Raw genomic sequence first — 19,640 nt, 5'->3', positions numbered from 1 at the left:
GAGAGCTGCACTGTCAAAGGGTCAGTAATGAGGGACTGCTGCACTGTCGGAGGGGCAGAACTGAGGGAGTGCAGCACTGTCAGAGGAGCAGTGCTGAGGGATTGTGGCACTGCCAGAGGGTCAGTACTGAGGGAAAGCTGCACTGTTAGAGGGTCATTATTGAGGGACTGCTGCAATGTCAGAGGGTCAGTACTGAGGGAGTGCTGCACTGTCAAAGGGTCAGTACTGTGAGAGTGCTGCACTGTTAGAGGGTCAGTACTGAGGGAGTGCTGCACTGTCGGGGGGTCAGTACTGAGGCAGTGCTGCACTGTCGGAGAGTCAGTACTGAGGGAGTACTGCACTGTCAGAGGGTCAGTACTGAGGGAGCGCTGCACTATCGGGGGGTCAGTACTGAGGCAGTGCTGCACTGTCGGAGAGTCAGTACTGAGGGAGTGCAGCACTGTCGGAGGGTCAGTACTCAGGAGGTGCTGTGCTGTCAGAGGGTCAGTACTGAGGGAGTGCTGCACTGTCAGAGGGTCAGTACTGAGGGAGCGCTGCACTGTCAGAGTGTCAGTACTGAGAGAATGCTGCACTGTCGGATGGTCAGACCTCAGGGTGTGCTGCACTGTCAGAGTGTCAGTACTGAGGGAGTACTGCACTGTCAAAGGGTCAGTACTGAGGGAACACTGCACAGTCGGAGGGTCAGTACTGAGGGGGTGCTGCACAGTCGGACGGTCAGAACTCAGGGAGTGCTGCACTGTCAGAGTATCAGTACTGAGGGAGGGATGCACTGTCAGAGGGTCAGTACTGAGGGAGTTCTGCTCAATCAGAGGGTCAGTACTGAGGGAGTGCTGCACTGTCAAAGGGTCAGTACAGAGGGAGTGTTGCACTGTCAGAGGGTCAGTACTCAGGGAGTACTGCACTGTCAGAGGGTCGGTACTGAGGGAGCGCTCCACTGTCGGACGGTAAGCACTGAGGGAGTGCTGCACTGTCAGAGGGTCAGTACTGAGGGAGTGCAGCACTGTCAGGGGGTCAGTACTGAGGGAGTGTTGTACTGTCAGATGGTCTGTACTGTGGGTGTCATGCACTGTGGGAGGGTCAGTACTGAGACAGTGCTGCAATGTCGGATTGTCAGTATTGAGGGACTGCTGCACTGTCAGAGGATCAGTAGTAAGGGTGTGCTGCACTGTCGGAAGGTCAGTACTGAGCGAGTGCTGCACTGTCACAGGGTCAGCAAACAGGGTGTGCTGCACTGTCGGAGTGTGGTACTGAGGGAGTGCTGCACTGTCAGTGGGTCAGTATTGAGGGAGTGCTGCACTGTCAGTGGGTCAGTACTGAGGGAGTGCTGCACTGTCGGAGGGTCAGTACTGAGGGAGTGCTGCACTGTCATAGGGTCAGTACTGAGGGATTGCTGCATTGTCGGTGGGTCGGTACTGAGGAAATGCTGCACTGGCAGAGGGTCAGTACTGAGGGATTGGCGCAATGTTAAAGGGTCAGTACTGAGGGAGTGCTGCACTGTCAAAGGGTCAGTACTGTGGGAGTGCTGCACTGTCAGAGGGTCAGTACTGAGGGAGTGCTGCACTGTCGGAGGGTCAGTACTGAGGGAGTGCTGCACTGTCATAGGGTCAGTACTGAGGGAGTGCTGCACTGTCAGAGGGTCAGTACTGAGGGAGTGTTGCACTGTCAGATGGTCAGTACTGAGGGAGTGCTGCACAGTCAGAGGGTCAGTACTGAGGGAGTGCTGCCCTGTCAGAAGGTCACTACTGAGGTAATGCTGCACTGTCAGAGGGTCAGTACTGAGGGAGTGCTGCACTGTAAATGGGTCGGTACTGAGGGAGTGCTGCAATGTCGGAGGGTGAGTACTGAGGGAGTGCAGCACTGTCAGAGGGGCAGTGCTGAGGGATTGTGGCACTGTCAGAGGGTCAGTACTTAGGGGGTGCTACACTTTCGCAGGGTCAGTACTGAGGGAGTGCTGCACTGTTAGAGGTTTAGTATTGAGGGACTGCTGCACTGTCAGATGGTCAGTACTGAGGGAGTGCTGCATTGTCACAGGGTCAGTACTGAGAGAGTGCTGCACTGTCGGAGTGTCAGGACTGAGGGAGTGCTTCACTGTCAGTTGGTCAGTACTGAGGGAGTGCTGCACTTTCAGAGGGTCAGCAAACAGGGTGTGCTGCACTGTCGGAGTGTGGAACTGAGGGAGTACTGCACTGTCAGAGGGTCATTACTGAGGGAGTGCTGCACTATCAGAGGGTCATTACTGAGGGAGTGCTGCACTATCAGAGGGTCAGTACTGAGGGAGTGCTGCACTGTCAGAGGATCAGTACTGAGGGCGTGCTGCACTGTCAGAGGGTCATTACTGAGGGAGTGCTGCACTATCAGAGGGTCATTACTGAGGGAGTGCTGCACTGTCAGAGGGTCATTACTGAGGGAGTGCTGCACTATCAGAGGGTCAGTACTGAGGGAGTGCTGCACTGTCAGAGGATCAGTACTGAGGGCGTGCTGCACTGTCAGAGGGTCAGTGCTGAGGAGGTGCTGCACTGTCAGAGTCATTACTGAGGGAGTGCTGCACTGTCAGAGGGTTAGTACTGAGGGAGTGCTGCATTGTCCTTGGGTCAGTACTGAGGGAGTGCTTCACTGTCAGAGGCTCTGTACTGAGGGAATGCAGCAATGTCAGAAGGTCAGTACTCAGGGAGTGCTGCACTGTCAGAGGGTCAGTACAGAGGGAGTGCTGCACTGTCGGACGGTAAGTACTGACGGATTGCTGTTCTGTCAGATGGTCTGTACTGAGGGTGTCCTGCACTGTGGGAGGGTCAGTACTGAGAGAGTGCTGCACTGTCAGATGGTCAGTATTGAGGGACTGCTGCACTGTCAGATGGTCAGTACTAAGGGTGTGGTGCACTGTCGGAGGGTCAGTACTGAGGAGTGGTGCACTGTCAGAGGGTCAGCAGACAGGGTGTGCTGCACTGTCGGAGTGTGGTACTGAGGGAGTGCTGCACTGTCAGTCGGTCAGTACTGAGGGAGTGCTGCAATGTCAGTGGGTCAGTACTGAGGGAGTACTGCACTGTCTGAGGATAGTACTGAGGGAGTACTGCACTGACAGAGGGTCAGTACTGAGGGAGTGCTGCACTGTCAGAGGGTCAGTGCTGAGGGGGTGCTGCACTGTCAGAGAGTTAGTACTGAAGGAGTGCTGCATTGTCGCTGGGTCGGTACTGTGGAAGTGCAGCACTGGCAGAGGGTCAGTACTGTGGAATTTGCGCCCTGTTAATTGGTCAGTACTGAGGGAGTGCTGCACTGTCAAAGGGTCAGTACTGAGGGAGTGCAGCACTGTCAGAGGGTCAGTACTGAGGGAGTGCTGCACTGTCAGATGGTCAGTAATGAGGGAGTGCTGCACTGTCAGAGGTTCAGTGCTGAGGAAGTGCTGCACTCGCAGAGTCAGTAATGAGGAGTGCTGCACTGTCAGAGGGACAGTACTGAGGGAGTGCTGCACTTCCAGAGGGTCAGTACTGAGGGAGTACTGCACTGTCAGAAGGTTAGTACTGAGGGAGTGCTGCACTGCCAGAGGGTTAGTACTGAGGGAGCGCTGCATTGTCCTAGGATCAGTACTGAGGGTGTGCTGCAATGTCAGAGGTTCTGTACTGAGGGAGTGCTGCACTCTCAGAAGGTCAGTACTCAGGGAGTGCTGCACTGTCAGAGGGTCAGTTCTGAGGGAGTACTGCACTGTCAGAGGGTCAGTACTGAGGGAGCACTCCACTGTCAGAGGGTAAGTACTGAGGGAGTGCTGCACTGACGGTGGGACAGTACTCAGGGAGTGCTGCACTGTGAGAGTGTCAGTACTGAGGGAGTGCTGCTCTGTCAGAGGGTCAGTACTGAGGGAGTGCTGCTCAATCAGAGGGTCAGTACTGAGGGAGTGATGCACTGGCAGAGGATCAGTACTGAGGGAGTGCTGCACTGGCAGAGGATCAGTGCTGAGGAGGTGCTGCACTGTCAGAGTCAGCACAGAGGGAGTGCTGCACTGTCAGAGGGACAGTACTGAGGGAGTGCTGCACTGTCAGAGGGTTAGTACTGAGGGAGTACTGCACTGCCAGAGGGTTAGTACTGAGGGAGTGCAGCACTGTCAGAGGGTTAGTACTGAGGGAGTGTTGCATTGTCCTATGGTCAGTACTGATGGAGTGCTGCACTGTCAGAGGGTCTGTACTGAGGGAGTGCAGCAATGTCAGAAGGTCAGTACTCAGGGAGTGCTGCACTGTCAAAGGGTAAGTACAGAGGGAGTGTTGCACTGTCAGAGGGTCAGTACTCAGGGAGTACTGCACTGTCAGAGTGTCGGTACTGAGGGAGCGCTCCACTGTCGGACGGTAAGCACTGAGGGAGTGCTGCACTGTCAGAGGGTCAGTACTGAGGGAGTGCTGCACTGTCAGAGGGTCAGTACTGAGGGAGTGTTGTACTGTCAGATGGTCTGTACTGTGGGTGTCATGCACTGTGGGAGGGTCAGTACTGAGACAGTGCTGCAATGTCGGATGGTCAGTATTGAGGGACTGCTGCACTGTCAGAGGGTCAGTAGTAAGGGTGTGCTGCACTGTCGGAAGGTCAGTACTGAGCGAGTGCTGCACTGTCAGAGGGTCAGCAAACAGGGTGTGCTGCACTGTCGGAGTGTGGTACTGAGGGAGTGCTGCACTGTCAGTGGGTCAGTATTGAGGGAGTGCTGCACTGTCAGTGGGTCAGTACAGAGGGTGTACTGCACTGTCTGAGGGTTAGTACTGAGGGAGTGCTGCACTGAAAGAGGGTCAGTACTGAGGGAGTGCTGCACTGTCAGAGGCTCAGTGCTGAGGGGGTGCTGCACTGTCAGAGAGTCAGTACTGAGGGATTGCTGCATTGTCGGTGGGTCGGTACTGAGGAAATGCTGCACTGGCAGAGGGTCAGTACTGAGGGATTGGCGCAATGTTAAAGGGTCAGTACTGAGGGAGTGCTGCACTGTCAAAGGGTCAGTACTGTGGGAGTGCTGCACTGTCAGAGGGTCAGTACTGAGGGAGTGCTGCACTGTCGGAGGGTCAGTACTGAGGGAGTGCTGCACTGTCATAGGGTCAGTACTGAGGGAGTGCTGCACTGTCAGAGGGTCAGTACTGAGGGAGTGTTGCACTGTCAGATGGTCAGTACTGAGGGAGTGCTGCACAGTCAGAGGGTCAGTACTGAGGGAGTGCTGCCCTGTCAGAAGGTCACTACTGAGGTAATGCTGCACTGTCAGAGGGTCAGTACTGAGGGAGTGCTGCACTGTAAATGGGTCGGTACTGAGGGAGTGCTGCAATGTCGGAGGGTGAGTACTGAGGGAGTGCTGCACTGTCAGAGGGGCAGTGCTGAGGGATTGTGGCACTGTCAGAGGGTCAGTACTTAGGGGGTGCTACACTTTCGCAGGGTCAGTACTGAGGGAGTGCTGCACTGTTAGAGGGTTAGTATTGAGGGACTGCTGCACTGTCAGATGGTCAGTACTGAGGGAGTGCTGCATTGTCACAGGGTCAGTACTGAGAGAGTGCTGCACTGTCGGAGTGTCAGGACTGAGGGAGTGCTTCACTGTCAGTTGGTCAGTACTGAGGGAGTGCTGCACTGTCAGAGGGTCAGCAAACAGGGTGTGCTGCTGTCGGAGTGTGGAACTGAGGGAGTACTGCACTGTCAGAGGGTCATTACTGAGGGAGTGCTGCACTATCAGAGGGTCAGTACTGAGGGAGTGCTGCACTGTCAGAGGATCAGTACTGAGGGCGTGCTGCACTGTCAGAGGGTCAGTGCTGAGGAGGTGCTGCACTGTCAGAGTCATTACTGAGGGAGTGCTGCACTGTCAGAGGGACAGTACTGAGGGAGTACTGCACTGTCAGAGGGTTAGTAGTGAGGGAGTGCTGCATTGTCCTTGGGTCAGTACTGAGGGAGTGCTTCACTGTCAGAGGCTCTGTACTGAGGGAATGCAGCAATGTCAGAAGGTCAGTACTCAGGGAGTGCTGCACTGTCAGAGGGTCAGTACAGAGGGAGTGCTGCACTGTCGGACGGTAAGTACTGACGGATTGCTGTTCTGTCAGATGGTCTGTACTGAGGGTGTCCTGCACTGTGGGAGGGTCAGTACTGAGAGAGTGCTGCACTGTCAGATGGTCAGTATTGAGGGACTGCTGCACTGTCAGATGGTCAGTACTAAGGGTGTGGTGCACTGTCGGAGGGTCAGTACTGAGGAGTGGTGCACTGTCAGAGGGTCAGCAGACAGGGTGTGCTGCACTGTCGGAGTGTGGTACTGAAGGAGTGCTGCACTGTCAGTCGGTCAGTACTGAGGGAGTGCTGCAATGTCAGTGGGTCAGTACTGAGGGAGTACTGCACTGTCTGTGGGTTAGTACTGAGGGAGTACTGCACTGACAGAGGGTCAGTACTGAGGGAGTGCTGCACTGTCAGAGAGTCAGTGCTGAGGGGGTGCTGCACAGTCAGAGGGTCAGTACTGAGGGAGTGCTGCCCTGTCAGAAGGTCACTACTGAGGTAATGCTGCACTGTCAGAGGGTCAGTACTGAGGGAGTGCTGCACTGTAAATGGGTCGGTACTGAGGGAGTGCTGCAATGTCGGAGGGTGAGTACTGAGGGAGTGCTGCACTGTCAGAGGTGCAGTGCTGAGGGATTGTGGCACTGTCAGAGGGTCAGTTCTTAGGGGGTGCTACACTTTCGCAGGGTCAGTACTGAGGGAGTGCTGCACTGTTAGAGGTTTAGTATTGAGGGACTGCTGCACTGTCAGATGGTCAGTACTGAGGGAGTGCTGCATTGTCACAGGGTCAGTACTGAGAGAGTGCTGCACTGTCGGAGTGTCAGGACTGAGGGAGTGCTTCACTGTCAGTTGGTCAGTACTGAGGGAGTGCTGCACTGTCAGAGGGTCAGCAAACAGGGTGTGCTGCACTGTCGGAGTGTGGAACTGAGGGAGTACTGCACTGTCAGAGGGTCATTACTGAGGGAGTGCTGCACTATCAGAGGGTCAGTACTGAGGGAGTGCTGCACTGTCAGAGGATCAGTACTGAGGGCGTGCTGCACTGTCAGAGGGTCAGTGCTGAGGAGGTGCTGCACTGTCAGAGTCATTACTGAGGGAGTGCTGCACTGTCAGAGGGACAGTACTGAGGGAGTACTGCACTGTCAGAGGGTTAGTAGTGAGGGAGTGCTGCACTGTCAGAGGGTTAGTACTGAGGGAGTGCTGCATTGTCCTTGGGTCAGTACTGAGGGAGTGCTTCACTGTCAGAGGCTCTGTACTGAGGGAATGCAGCAATGTCAGAAGGTCAGTACTCAGGGAGTGCTGCACTGTCAGAGGGTCAGTACAGAGGGAGTGCTGCACTGTCGGACGGTAAGTACTGACGGATTGCTGTTCTGTCAGATGGTCTGTACTGAGGGTGTCCTGCACTGTGGGAGGGTCAGTACTGAGAGAGTGCTGCACTGTCAGATGGTCAGTATTGAGGGACTGCTGCACTGTCAGATGGTCAGTACTAAGGGTGTGGTGCACTGTCGGAGGGTCAGTACTGAGGAGTGGTGCACTGTCAGAGGGTCAGCAGACAGGGTGTGCTGCACTGTCGGAGTGTGGTACTGAGGGAGTGCTGCACTGTCAGTCGGTCAGTACTGAGGGAGTGCTGCAATGTCAGTGGGTCAGTACTGAGGGAGTACTGCACTGTCTGAGGGTTAGTACTGAGGGAGTACTGCACTGACAGAGGGTCAGTACTGAGGGAGTGCTGCACTGTCAGAGGGTCAGTGCTGAGGGGGTGCTGCACTGTCAGAGAGTTAGTACTGAAGGAGTGCTGCATTGTCGCTGGGTCGGTACTGTGGAAGTGCAGCACTGGCAGAGGGTCAGTACTGTGGAATTTGCGCCCTGTTAATTGGTCAGTACTGAGGGAGTGCTGCACTGTCAAAGGGTCAGTACTGAGGGAGTGCAGCACTGTCAGAGGGTCAGTACTGAGGGAGTGCTGCACTGTCAGATGGTCAGTAATGAGGGAGTGCTGCACTGTCAGAGGTTCAGTGCTGAGGAAGTGCTGCACTCGCAGAGTCAGTAATGAGGAGTGCTGCACTGTCAGAGGGACAGTACAGAGGGAGTGCTGCACTTCCAGAGGGTCAGTACTGAGGGAGTACTGCACTGTCAGAAGGTTAGTACTGAGGGAGTGCTGCACTGCCAGAGGGTTAGTACTGAGGGAGCGCTGCATTGTCCTAGGATCAGTACTGAGGGTGTGCTGCAATGTCAGAGGTTCTGTACTGAGGGAGTGCTGCACTCTCAGAAGGTCAGTACTCAGGGAGTGCTGCACTGTCAGAGGGTCAGTTCTGAGGGAGTACTGCACTGTCAGAGGGTCAGTACTGAGGGAGCACTCCACTGTCAGAGGGTAAGTACTGAGGGAGTGCTGCACTGACGGTGGGACAGTACTCAGGGAGTGCTGCACTGTGAGAGTGTCAGTACTGAGGGAGTGCTGCTCTGTCAGAGGGTCAGTACTGAGGGAGTGCTGCTCAATCAGAGGGTCAGTACTGAGGGAGTGATGCACTGGCAAAGGATCAGTACTGAGGGAGTGCTGCACTGGCAGAGGATCAGTGCTGAGGAGGTGCTGCACTGTCAGAGTCAGCACAGAGGGAGTGCTGCACTGTCAGAGGGACAGTACTGAGGGAGTGCTGCACTGTCAGAGGGTTAGTACTGAGGGAGTACTGCACTGCCAGAGGGTTAGTACTGAGGGAGTGCAGCACTGTCAGAGGGTTAGTACTGAGGGAGTGTTGCATTGTCCTATGGTCAGTACTGATGGAGTGCTGCACTGTCAGAGGGTCTGTACTGAGGGAGTGCAGCAATGTCAGAAGGTCAGTACTCAGGGAGTGCTGCAATGTCAAAGGGTAAGTACAGAGGGAGTGTTGCACTGTCAGAGGGTCAGTACTCAGGGAGTACTGCACTGTCAGAGTGTCAGTACTGAGGGAGCGCTCCACTGTCGGACGGTAAGCACTGAGGGAGTGCTGCACTGTCAGAGGGTCAGTACTGAGGGAGTGCTGCACTGTCAGAGGGTCAGTACTGAGGGAGTGTTGTACTGTCAGATGGTCTGTACTGTGGGTGTCATGCACTGTGGGAGGGTCAGTACTGAGACAGTGCTGCAATGTCGGATGGTCAGTATTGAGGGACTGCTGCACTGTCAGAGGGTCAGTAGTAAGGGTGTGCTGCACTGTCGGAAGGTCAGTACTGAGCGAGTGCTGCACTGTCAGAGGGTCAGCAAACAGGGTGTGCTGCACTGTCGGAGTGTGGTACTGAGGGAGTGCTGCACTGTCAGTGGGTCAGTATTGAGCGAGTGCTGCACTGTCAGTGGGTCAGTACAGAGGGTGTACTGCACTGTCTGAGGGTTAGTACTGAGGGAGTGCTGCACTGAAAGAGGGTCAGTACTGAGGGAGTGCTGCACTGTCAGAGGCTCAGTGCTGAGGGGGTGCTGCACTGTCAGAGAGTCAGTACTGAGGGATTGCTGCATTGTCGGTGGGTCGGTACTGAGGAAATGCTGCACTGGCAGAGGGTCAGTACTGAGGGATTGGCGGAATGTTAAAGGGTCAGTACTGAGGGAGTGCTGCACTGTCAAAGGGTCAGTACTGTGGGAGTGCTGCACTGTCAGAGGGTCAGTACTGAGGGAGTGCTGCACTGTCGGAGGGTCAGTACTGAGGGAGTGCTGCACTGTCATAGGGTCAGTACTGAGGGAGTGCTGCACTGTCAGAGGGTCAGTACTGAGGGAGTGTTGCACTGTCAGATGGTCAGTACTGAGGGAGTGCTGCACAGTCAGAGGGTCAGTACTGAGGGAGTGCTGCCCTGTCAGAAGGTCACTACTGAGGTAATGCTGCACTGTCAGAGGGTCAGTACTGAGGGAGTGCTGCACTGTAAATGGGTCAGTACTGAGGGAGTGCTGCAATGTCGGAGGGTGAGTACTGAGGGAGTGCTGCACTGTCAGAGGGGCAGTGCTGAGGGATTGTGGCACTGTCAGAGGGTCAGTACTTAGGGGGTGCTACACTTTCGCAGGGTCAGTACTGAGGGAGTGCTGCACTGTTAGAGGGTTAGTATTGAGGGACTGCTGCACTGTCAGATGGTCAGTACTGAGGGAGTGCTGCATTGTCACAGGGTCAGTACTGAGAGAGTGCTGCACTGTCGGAGTGTCAGGACTGAGGGAGTGCTTCACTGTCAGTTGGTCAGTACTGAGGGAGTGCTGCACTGTCAGAGGGTCAGCAAACAGGGTGTGCTGCACTGTCGGAGTGTGGAACTGAGGGAGTACTGCACTGTCAGAGGGTCATTACTGAGGGAGTGCTGCACTATCAGAGGGTCAGTACTGAGGGAGTGCTGCACTGTCAGAGGATCAGTACTGAGGGCGTGCTGCACTGTCAGAGGGTCAGTGCTGAGGAGGTGCTGCACTGTCAGAGTCATTACTGAGGGAGTGCTGCACTGTCAGAGGGACAGTACTGAGGGAGTACTGCACTGTCAGAGGGTTAGTAGTGAGGGAGTGCTGCACTGTCAGAGGGTTAGTACTGAGGGAGTGCTGCATTGTCCTTGGGTCAGTACTGAGGGAGTGCTTCACTGTCAGAGGCTCTGTACTGAGGGAATGCAGCAATGTCAGAAGGTCAGTACTCAGGGAGTGCTGCACTGTCAGAGGGTCAGTACAGAGGGAGTGCTGCACTGTCGGACGGTAAGTACTGACGGATTGCTGTTCTGTCAGATGGTCTGTACTGAGGGTGTCCTGCACTGTGGGAGGGTCAGTACTGAGAGAGTGCTGCACTGTCAGATGGTCAGTATTGAGGGACTGCTGCACTGTCAGATGGTCAGTACTCAGGGTGTGGTGCACTGTCGGAGGGTCAGTACTGAGGAGTGGTGCACTGTCAGAGGGTCAGCAGACAGGGTGTGCTGCACTGTCGGAGTGTGGTACTGAAGGAGTGCTGCACTGTCAGTCGGTCAGTACTGAGGGAGTGCTGCAATGTCAGTGGGTCAGTACTGAGGGAGTACTGCACTGTCTGAGGGTTAGTACTGAGGGAGTACTGCACTGACAGAGGGTCAGTACTGAGGGAGTGCTGCACTGTCAGAGAGTCAGTGCTGAGGGGGTGCTGCACTGTCAGAGAGTTAGTACTGAAGGAGTGCTGCATTGTCGCTGGGTCGGTACTGTGGAAGTGCAGCACTGGCAGAGGGTCAGTAATGTGGGATTTGCGCCCTGTTAATTGGTCAGTACTGAGGGAGTGCTGCACTGTCAAAGGGTCAGTACTGAGGGAGTGCTGCACTGTCAGAGGGTCAGTACTGAGGGAGTGCTGCACTGTCAGATGGTCAGTAATGAGGGAGTGCTGCACTGTCAGAGGTTCAGTGCTGAGGAAGTGCTGCACTCGCAGAGTCAGTAATGAGGAGTGCTGCACTGTCAGAGGGACAGTACTGAGGGAGTGCTGCACTTCCAGAGGGTCAGTACTGAGGGAGTACTGCACTGTCAGAAGGTTAGTACTGAGGGAGTGCTGCACTGCCAGAGGGTTAGTACTGAGGGAGCGCTGCATTGTCCTAGGATCAGTACTGAGGGTGTGCTGCAATGTCAGAGGTTCTGTACTGAGGGAGTGCTGCACTCTCAGAAGGTCAGTACTCAGGGAGTGCTGCACTGTCAGAGGGTCAGTTCTGAGGGAGTACTGCACTGTCAGAGGGTCAGTACTGAGGGAGCACTCCACTGTCAGAGGGTAAGTACTGAGGGAGTGCTGCACTGACGGTGGGTCAGTACTCAGGGAGTGCTGCACTGTGAGAGTGTCAGTACTGAGGGAGTGCTGCTGTGTCAGAGGGTCAGTACTGAGGTATTGCTGCACTGTCAGATGGTCTGTACTGAGGGTGCCATGCACTGTGGGATGGTCAGTACTGAGAGAGTGCTGCACTGTCAGTCGGTCAGTACTGAGGGAGTGTTGCAATGTCAGTGGGTCAGTACTGAGGGAGTACTGCACTGTCTGAGGGTTAGTACTGAGGGAGTACTGCACTGACAGAGGGTCAGTACTGAGGGAGTGCTGCACTGTCAGAGAGTCAGTGCTGAGGGGGTGCTGCACGGTCAGAGAGTTAATACTGAAGGAGTGCTGCATTGTCGCTGGGTCGGTACTGTGGAAGTGCTGAACTTTCAGAGGGTCAGTATTGAGGGACTGCTGCACTGTCAATGGATCAGAACTAAGGGTGTGCTGCAATGTCGGAGGGTCAGTACTGAGGGTGTGCTGCACTGTCAGAGGATCTGCAAACAGGGTTTGCTGCACTGTCGGAGTGTGGTACTGAGGGAGTGCTCCACTGTCAGTGTGTCAGTACTGAGGGAGTACTGCACTGTCTGAAGTTTAGATCTGAGGGAGTGCTGCACTGACAGAGGGTCAGTACTGAGGGAGTGCTGCACTATCAGAGGGTCAGTACTGAGGGAGTGCTGCACTGTCAGAGGGTCAGTGCTGAGGAAGTGCTGCACTGTCAGATGGACAGTACTGAGGGAGTGCTGCACTTCCAGAGGGTCAGTACTGAGTGAGTACTGCACTGTCAGAGGGTTAGTACTGAGGGAGTGCTGCACTGTCAGTGGGTCAGTACTGAGGGAGTACTGCACTGTCTGAGGGTTAGTACTGAGGGAGTGCTGCACTGAAAGAGGGTCAGTACTGAGGGAGTGCTGCACTGTCAGAGAGTCAGTACTGAGTGATTGCTGCATTGTCGGTGGGTCGGTACTGAGGAAATGCTGCACTGGCAGAGGGTCAGTACTGAGGGATTGGCGCACTGTTAAAGGGTCAGTACTGAGGGAGTGCTGCACTGTCAAAGGGTCAGTACTGAGGGAGTGCTGCACTGTCGGAGGGTCAGTACTGAGTGAGTGCTGCACTGTCATAGGGTCAGTACTGAGGGAGTGTTGCACTGTCAGAGGGTCAGTACTGAGGGAGTGCTGCACAGTCGGAGGGTCAGTACTGAGGGAGTGCTGCCCTGTCAGAAGGTCACTACTGAGGTAATTCTGCACTGTCAGAGGGTCAGTACTGTGGGAGTGCTGCACTGTCAGAGGGTCAGTACTGAGGGAGTGCTGCACTGTCGGAGGGTCAGTACTGAGGGAGTGCTGCACTGTCGGAGGGTCAGTACTGAGGGAGTGCTCCACTGTCAGTGTGTCAGTACTGAGGGAGTACTGCACTGTCTGAAGTTTAGTTCTGAGGGAGTGCTGCACTGACAGAGGGTCAGTACTGAGGGAGTGCTGCACTATCAGAGGGTCACTACTGAGGGAGTGCTGCACTGTCTGAGGGTTAGTACTGAGGGAGTGCTAAACTGAAAGAGGGTCAGTACTGAGGGAGTGCTGTACTGTCAGAGGCTCAGTGCTGAGGGGGTGCTGCACTGTCAGAGAGACAGTACTGAGGGATTGCTGCATTGTCGGTGGGTCGGTACTGAGGAAATGCTGCACTGGCAGAGCGTCAGTACTGAGGGATTGGCGCACTGTTAAAGGGTCAGTACTGAGGGAGTGCTGCACAGTCGGAGGGTCAGTACTGAGGGAGTGCTGCACTGTCAGAGGGTCAGTACTGAGGGAGTGCTGCACTGTCAGAGGGTCAATACTGAGGGAGTGTTGCACTGTCAGATGGTCAGTACTGAGGGAGTGCTGCACAGTCGGAGGGTCAGTACTGAGGGAGTGCTGCACTGTCATAGGGTCAGTACTGAGGGAGTGCTGCAATGTCAGAGGGTCAGTACTGAGGAAGTGTTGCATTGTTAAAGGGTCAGTACTGAGGGAGTGCTGCACAGTCGGATGGTCAGTACTGAGGGAGTGCTGCCCTGTCAGAAGGTCACTACTGAGGTAATGCTGCACTGTCAGATGGTCAGTACTGAGGGAGTGCTGCAATGTCGGAGGGTCAGTACTGAGGGAGTGCTGCACTGTCATAGGGTCAGTACTGAGGGTGTCCTGCACTGTGGGAGGGTCAGTACTGAGAGAGTGCTGCACTGTCAGATCGTCAGTATTGAGGGACTGCAGCACTGTCAGATGGTCAGTACTAAGGGTGTGCTGCACTGTCGGAGGGTCAGTACTGAGGGAGTGCTGCACTATCAGAGGGTCAGTACTGAGGGAGTGCTGCACTGTCAGAGGGTCAGTGCTGAGGAAGTGCTGCACTCTCAGAGTCAGTACTGAGGGAGTGCTGCACTGTCAGATGGACAGTACTGAGGGAGTGCTGCACTTCCAGAGGGTCAGTATTGAGGGAGTACAGCACTGTCAGAGGGTTAGTACTGAGGGAGTGCTGCACTGTAAGTGGGTCAGTACTGAGGGAGTACTGCACTGTCTGAGGGTTAGTACTGAGGGAGTGCTGCACTGAAAGAGGGTCAGTACTGAGGGAGTGCTGCACTGTCAGATGCTCAGTGCTGAGGGCTGGTGCACTGTCAGAGAGTCAGTACTGAGGGATTGCTGCATTGTCGGTGGGTCGGTACTGAGGAAATGCTGCACTGGCAGAGGGTCAGTACTGAGGGATTGGCGCACTGTTAAAGGGTCAGTACTGAGGGAGTGCTGCACTGTCAAATGGTCAGTACTGTGGGAGTGCTGCACTGTCAGAGGGTCAGTACTGAGGGAGTGCTGCACTGTCAGAGGGTCAGTACTGAGGGAGTGTTGCACTGTCAGAGGGTCAGTACTGAGGGAGTGCTGCACTGTCGGAGGGTCAGTACTGAGGGAGTGCTGCACTGTCATAGGGTCACTACTGAGGTAATGCTGCACTGTCAGAGGGTCAGTAGTGAGGGAGTGCTGCACTGTAAAAGGGTCGGTACTGAGGGAGTGCTGCAATGTCGGAGGGTGAGTACTGAGGGAGTGCAGCACTGTCAGAGGGGCAGTGCTGAGGGATTGTGGCACTGTCATTGGGTCAGTACTTAGGGGGTGCTACACTGTCGCAGGGTCAGTACTGAGGGCGTGCTGCACTGTTAAAGGGTTAGTATTGAGGGAGTGCTGCACTGCCAGAGGGTTAGTACTGAGGGAGCGCTGCATTGTCCTAGGATCAGTACTGAGGGTGTGCTGCAATGTCAGAGGGTCAGTACTGAGGGAGTGCTGCACTGTCAGAGGGTCAGTACTGAGGGAGTGCTGCACTGTCAGATGGTCTGTACTGAGGGTGTCATGCACTGTGAGAGAGTCAGTACTGAGAGAGTGCTGCACTCTCAGATGGTCAGTATTGAGGGACTGCTGCACTGTCAAATTATCAGAACTAAGGGTGTGCTGCAATGTCGGAGGGTCAGTACTGAGGGTGTGCAGCACTGTCAGAGGATCAGCAATCATGGTTTGCTGCACTGTCGGAGCGTGGTACTGAGGGAGTGCTCCACTGTCAGTGGGTCAGTACTGAGGGAGTGCTCCACTGTCAGTTGGTCGGTACTGAGGGAGTGCTGCACTGTCAGAGGGTCATTACTGAGGGAGTACTGCACTGTCTGAGGGTTAGTTCTGAGGGAGTGCTGCACTGACAGAGGGTCAGTACTGAGGGAGTACTGCACTGTCAGAGGGTTAGTGCTGAGGGGGTGCTGCACTGTCAGTGTGTCAGTACTGAGGGAGTGCTGCATTGTCGGTGGCTCGGTACTGAGGAAGTGCTGCACTGGCAGAGGGTCAGTACTGAGGGGGTGCTGCACTGTCAGAGAGTTGGTACTGAGGGAGTGCTGCATTGTCGCTGGGTCGGTACTGTGGAACTGCAGCACTGGCAGAGGGTCAGTACTGAGGGATTGGCGCCCTGTTAATTGGTCAGTACTGATGGAGTGCTGCACTGTCAAAGGGTCAGTACTGAGGGAGTGCTGCAATGTCAGAGGGTCAGTACTGAGGGAGTGCTGCACTGTCAGAGGGTCAGTAATGAGGGAGTGCTGCACTGTCAGAGGGTCAGTGCTGAGGAAGTGCTGCACTGTCAGAGTCATTAATGAGGGAGTGCTGCACTGTCAGAGGGACAGTACTGAGGGAGTGCTGCACTTCCAGAGGGTCAGTACTGAGGGAGTACTGCACTGCCAGAGGGTTAGTACTGAGGGAGTGCTGCACTGTCAGAGGGTCAGTACTGAGGGAGTGCTGCACAGTCAGAGGGTCAGTACTGAGGGAGTGCTGCCCTGTTAGAAGGTCACTACTGAGGTAATGCTGCACTGTCAGAGGGTCAGTACTGAGGGAGTGCTGCACTGTAAAAGGGTCGGTACTGAGGGAGTGCTGCAATGTCGGAGGGTGAGTACTGAGGGAGTGCAGCACTGTCAGAGGGGCAGTGCTGAGGGATTGTGGCACTGTCAGAGGGTCAGTACTTAGGGGGTGATACACTGTCGCAGGGTCAGTACTGAGGGAGTGCTGCACTGTTAGAGGGTTAGCATTGAGGGAGTGCTGCACTGCCATAGGGTTAGTGCTGAGGGAGCGCTGCATTGTCCTAGGATCAGTACTGAGGGTGTGCTGCAATGTCAGAGGGTCAGTACTGAGGGAGTGCTGCACTGTCAGAGGGTCAGTACTGAGGGAGTGCTGCACTGTCAGATGGTCTGTACTGAGGGTGTCATGCACTGTGAGAGAGTCAGTACTGAGAGAGTGCTGCACTCTCAGATGGTCAGTATTGAGGGACTGCTGCACTGTCAAATGATCAGAACTAAGGGTGTGCTGCAATGTCGGAGGGTCAGTACTGAGGGTGTGCAGCACTGTCAGAGGATCAGCAATCAGGGGGTGCTGCACTGTCGGAGCGTGGTACTGAGGTAGTGCTCCACTGTCAGTGGGTCAGTACTGAGGGAGTGCTGCACTGTCAGAGGGTCATTACTGAGGGAGTACTGCACTGTCTGAGGGTTAGTTCTGAGGGAGTGCTGCACTGACAGAGGGTCAGTACTGAGGGAGTGCTGCACTGTCAGAGGGTCAGTTCTGAGGGAGTACTGCACTGTCAGAGGGTCAGTACTGAGGGAGCACTCCACTGTCAGAGGGTAAGTACTGAGGGAGTGCTGCACTGACGGTGGGTCAGTACTCAGGGAGTGCTGCACTGTGAGAGTGTCAGTACTGAGGGAGTGCTGCTGTGTCAGAGGGTCAGTACTGAGGTATTGCTGCACTGTCAGATGGTCTGTACTGAGGGTGCCATGCACTGTGGGATGGTCAGTACTGAGAGAGTGCTGCACTGTCAGTCGGTCAGTACTGAGGGAGTGTTGCAATGTCAGTGGGTCAGTACTGAGGGAGTACTGCACTGTCTGAGGGTTAGTACTGAGGGAGTACTGCACTGACAGAGGGTCAGTACTGAGGGAGTGCTGCACTGTCAGAGAGTCAGTGCTGAGGGGGTGCTGCACGGTCAGAGAGTTAATACTGAAGGAGTGCTGCATTGTCGCTGGGTCGGTACTGTGGAAGTGCTGAACTTTCAGAGGGTCAGTATTGAGGGACTGCTGCACTGTCAATGGATCAGAACTAAGGGTGTGCTGCAATGTCGGAGGGTCAGTACTGAGGGTGTGCTGCACTGTCAGAGGATCTGCAAACAGGGTTTGCTGCACTGTCGGAGTGTGGTACTGAGGGAGTGCTCCACTGTCAGTGTGTCAGTACTGAGGGAGTACTGCACTGTCTGAAGTTTAGATCTGAGGGAGTGCTGCACTGACAGAGGGTCAGTACTGAGGGAGTGCTGCACTATCAGAGGGTCAGTACTGAGGGAGTGCTGCACTGTCAGAGGGTCAGTGCTGAGGAAGTGCTGCACTGTCAGATGGACAGTACTGAGGGAGTGCTGCACTTCCAGAGGGTCAGTACTGAGTGAGTACTGCACTGTCAGAGGGTTAGTACTGAGGGAGTGCTGCACTGTCAGTGGGTCAGTACTGAGGGAGTACTGCACTGTCTGAGGGTTAGTACTGAGGGAGTGCTGCACTGAAAGAGGGTCAGTACTGAGGGAGTGCTGCACTGTCAGAGAGTCAGTACTGAGTGATTGCTGCATTGTCGGTGGGTCGGTACTGAGGAAATGCTGCACTGGCAGAGGGTCAGTACTGAGGGATTGGCGCACTGTTAAAGGGTCAGTACTGAGGGAGTGCTGCACTGTCAAAGGGTCAGTACTGAGGGAGTGCTGCACTGTCGGAGGGTCAGTACTGAGTGAGTGCTGCACTGTCATAGGGTCAGTACTGAGGGAGTGCTGCACTGTCAGAGGGTCAGTACTGAGGGAGTGTTGCACTGTCAGAGGGTCAGTACTGAGGGAGTGCTGCACAGTCGGAGGGTCAGTACTGAGGGAGTGCTGCCCTGTCAGAAGGTCACTACTGAGGTAATTCTGCACTGTCAGAGGGTCAGTACTGTGGGAGTGCTGCACTGTCAGAGGGTCAGTACTGAGGGAGTGCTGCACTGTCGGAGGGTCAGTACTGAGGGAGTGCTGCACTGTCGGAGGGTCAGTACTGAGGGAGTGCTCCACTGTCAGTGTGTCAGTACTGAGGGAGTACTGCACTGTCTGAAGTTTAGTTCTGAGGGAGTGCTGCACTGACAGAGGGTCAGTACTGAGGGAGTGCTGCACTATCAGAGGGTCACTACTGAGGGAGTGCTGCACTGTCTGAGGGTTAGTACTGAGGGAGTGCTAAACTGAAAGAGGGTCAGTACTGAGGGAGTGCTGTACTGTCAGAGGCTCAGTGCTGAGGGGGTGCTGCACTGTCAGAGAGTCAGTACTGAGGGATTGCTGCATTGTCGGTGGGTCGGTACTGAGGAAATGCTGCACTGGCAGAGCGTCAGTACTGAGGGATTGGCGCACTGTTAAAGGGTCAGTACTGAGGGAGTGCTGCACAGTCGGAGGGTCAGTACTGAGGGAGTGCTGCACTGTCAGAGGGTCAGTACTGAGGGAGTGCTGCACTGTCAGAGGGTCAATACTGAGGGAGTGTTGCACTGTCAGATGGTCAGTACTGAGGGAGTGCTGCACAGTCGGAGGGTCAGTACTGAGGGAGTGCTGCACTGTCATAGGGTCAGTACTGAGGGAGTGCTGCAATGTCAGAGGGTCAGTACTGAGGAAGTGTTGCATTGTTAAAGGGTCATTACTGAGGGAGTGCTGCACAGTCGGATGGTCAGTACTGAGGGAGTGCTGCCCTGTCAGAAGGTCACTACTGAGGTAATGCTGCACTGTCAGATGGTCAGTACTGAGGGAGTGCTGCAATGTCGGAGGGTCAGTACTGAGGGAGTGCTGCACTGTCATAGGGTCAGTACTGAGGGTGTCCTGCACTGTGGGAGGGTCAGTACTGAGAGAGTGCTGCACTGTCAGATCGTCAGTATTGAGGGACTGCAGCACTGTCAGATGGTCAGTACTAAGGGTGTGCTGCACTGTCGGAGGGTCAGTACTGAGGGAGTGCTGCACTATCAGAGGGTCAGTACTGAGGGAGTGCTGCACTGTCAGAGGGTCAGTGCTGAGGAAGTGCTGCACTCTCAGAGTCAGTACTGAGGGAGTGCTGCACTGTCAGATGGACAGTACTGAGGGAGTGCTGCACTTCCAGAGGGTCAGTATTGAGGGAGTACAGCACTGTCAGAGGGTTAGTACTGAGGGAGTGCTGCACTGTAAGTGGGTCAGTACTGAGGGAGTACTGCACTGTCTGAGGGTTAGTACTGAGGGAGTGCTGCACTGAAAGAGGGTCAGTACTGAGGGAGTGCTGCACTGTCAGATGCTCAGTGCTGAGGGCTGGTGCACTGTCAGAGAGTCAGTACTGAGGGATTGCTGCATTGTCGGTGGGTCGGTACTGAGGAAATGCTGCACTGGCAGAGGGTCAGTACTGAGGGATTGGCGCACTGTTAAAGGGTC

General features: G+C 55.1%; 1 protein-coding gene across 1 annotated transcript in view; it reads right to left on the bottom strand.

The window, feature by feature from the left end:
- The window catches only part of LOC144671566 (uncharacterized), a 205,932-nt gene that overhangs the window by 16,517 nt on the left and 169,775 nt on the right, over positions 1-19,640 (bottom strand). The gene's annotated exons all lie outside the window — the stretch shown is intronic.

This window comes from Cetorhinus maximus, chromosome 33 (genome assembly GCF_964194155.1).
Source record: "Cetorhinus maximus chromosome 33, sCetMax3.hap1.1, whole genome shotgun sequence".
NCBI classification, from domain to species: Eukaryota; Metazoa; Chordata; class Chondrichthyes; order Lamniformes; family Cetorhinidae; genus Cetorhinus; species Cetorhinus maximus.
This window is presented reverse-complemented; position numbering and strand designations above follow the sequence as displayed.